Consider the following 2,500-nt stretch of genomic DNA (forward strand, 5'->3'; position numbering starts at 1 on the left):
TTTGGCGACATGGCCGAGTGGTAAGGCGGAGGACTGCAAATCCTTTTTTCCCCAGTTCAAATCCGGGTGTCGCCTGATCAACAAACAAAAACCTCGAAATCTCTTCTTTTCTTCTATTGCTATAAGATAACAAAGATTCCGCAGCAGAAGCAGAAAAAACGGACTGGTGACTGTTGTCTTGATACTTGTTTGATTCTAAACATAGGGTGAGGTTTTTATAAAAGATGGACAATCTACTTGCATATTTAGGTCAAAGAAATATTCGAATGATAGAGGAGCTATCAAGACTTCATGATTCCCTTCTACTACTAAAAACTAATTAATACTAATGTTTCTATTCTATTACTTATGTATTGGCTAATGACTGGCCTAGATTGGAGAGCCTGATAAGAAATCTAATTCAACTAAGAGTTCTGGAAAGGACAGAAGGAAGATACTTTCTAACTCACAAGAATCTCTGAGTGCTCAAGCATCCAATCAATATTTGATTGGATGGATAATGAGCTTTCCTTTTTACCTTTTTAGAGAAAAAGGCGAAAAGAAAGAATTTCTTTTCGGAAATCCCAAGTCAAGAATATACTGTCTCCCGCCGTTTCCTAATATGGGCGGGGTACGGATTAGATCAAATAGGAACTAGCAATATGTAATAGATATTGATTTATCTTTTTCTGCTTTTTGCTTATGAAATATCAAATGAAGGGCAACAAAAAAAGAATAGGCCTAAATTATTCCTTATTCCTACATGCTCCATTAGTAACATTCCCTTGTGGGGTTATTGCGTATTTTGCTTGTGGTTAATGTTTCCAAATTAGAAACATTAGAGGAGTTTAAGCGGATTTATTAGATTGGTTTAGCAATAATGTTCGGGCAGAATCCCTTTTTTATTTTGACTCTGCGCGAAGGATTCCACTATTATTATTAGTGTATTATAATTAGTGAGGAAAAATCGAACAATTCCTTCATATTTATATTTATAGAGATAGGGGACAGAATTCACATGGATATAGTAAGTCTCGCTTGGGCTGCTTTAATGGTAGTCTTTACTTTTTCCCTTTCACTAGTAGTGTGGGGAAGAAGTGGCCTCTAGAGGTCCTAATCAATTGAGTTTAAGGAATCAAACTGTATCAATTTTGTTATAGATCGTTCTGCAACACGTTTTGAGCTATTTAAAATATCTTCTGCAAATTTCATTGGGATTCACTGGAATAATTTATTAGAAGAATTCTACTCTTTCAATCAAACAGATATTTTTATGATTCCCATCTTTGTATTTCGAAATAAAAATAAATAGGATTCACAATGATTTGAATTTTTTTATTCCAACTGAATTCTTCGGCCAAATTTGATATTTAAATCAACGGGCTTTTACCTAGCGTATATGATGAATACTGGGTAGGTTCAGACTCTTTTCCCTCTTTACTGTTCAAAGAAGAAGTCATTTTATTTTTTTAAGTGTATACGCACGTTCGATGAGAAACAATATAGACATAGTGGTTGTCTGTCTAACGATATACTAGCAGAATAAGATCTTCAAACGAGTCATATATTGCACATTACCGCTTTCTAATTTTTTTTTTTTTTCAATTCGATTTCCATTTTCTCGACTTATTGCATATCAAGGTTCGGGCATTCAAAATAGATTGACTCTTCCTTTTTGAAATTCGAAGAAGCGCCCGTGGAATTGATGTCAACGGTTCAATCAATTACTTCTTCGGACTGCTAAAAAAAAAAAGATTCCTACGTGATTTTATTATTAATATGTCGATATCCATCCGTTTTTACTTTATTGATAATTGATATTATTGATTTGATGATACCGAAATTCGGATTGGAAATCATCAAACATCTAGTAATGAGAACGATAAGAGTAAGAAAATGATTTGAGATGAATCTCGATTCATTGAGACAAATGGGTATAGATGTAACAAAATAAATCGAATTGGGTGCTATATCCACTCCATCTATGGAATAGATATTCACATATATGATGAATATAAATATTGTAATTTGATCTATTTAAGCCTCTATACTTTATTTTAGAATTAGAATTATTTCTATTTAAGCCTCTATACTTTATTTTAGAATTAGAATTCTTTTTGATTTTATAATTATATATACTTTCTTTTTTCATTTTTTTCTAGAGTTTTCTAACTAGAATAACCCTAATAGATAGTATGGTGGAACAGCGACGGGTTCTCTGCCCCTGTGGGGATGGAGCGACAGAAGTTTTTTTTTGAGAATTCAGGAGAAGGTCACGGCGAGACGAGCCGTTTATCATTACGATAGGTGTCAAGTGCAGTGATGTATGCAGCTGAGGCATCCTAACAGACCGGTAGACTTGAACCTTGTTCCTACATGACCTGATCAATTCGATCAGGCACTCGCCATCTATTTTCATTGTTCAACTCTTTGACAACATAAAAAACCAAAACCTCTGCTCTCCCTCTCTACCAAGGGATGGAAGGGCAGAGGCCTTTGGTGTCCCCTCCAGTCAAGAATT

At 34.5% G+C, this 2,500-nt stretch overlaps 1 protein-coding gene and 1 non-coding gene across 5 annotated transcripts in view; both read left to right on the plus strand.

Annotated features, from left to right (window-relative positions):
- Positions 1-2,500, plus strand: part of LOC116027747 (5-methylthioadenosine/S-adenosylhomocysteine deaminase-like) — a 17,688-nt gene that overhangs the window by 9,342 nt on the left and 5,846 nt on the right. The window lies entirely within an intron of this gene.
- TRNAC-GCA lies at positions 4-75 on the plus strand. The gene has a single exon. It is a non-coding gene; the product is annotated as a tRNA-Cys (tRNA).

This window comes from Ipomoea triloba, chromosome 8, assembly GCF_003576645.1.
Source record: "Ipomoea triloba cultivar NCNSP0323 chromosome 8, ASM357664v1".
NCBI classification, from domain to species: Eukaryota; Viridiplantae; Streptophyta; class Magnoliopsida; order Solanales; family Convolvulaceae; genus Ipomoea; species Ipomoea triloba.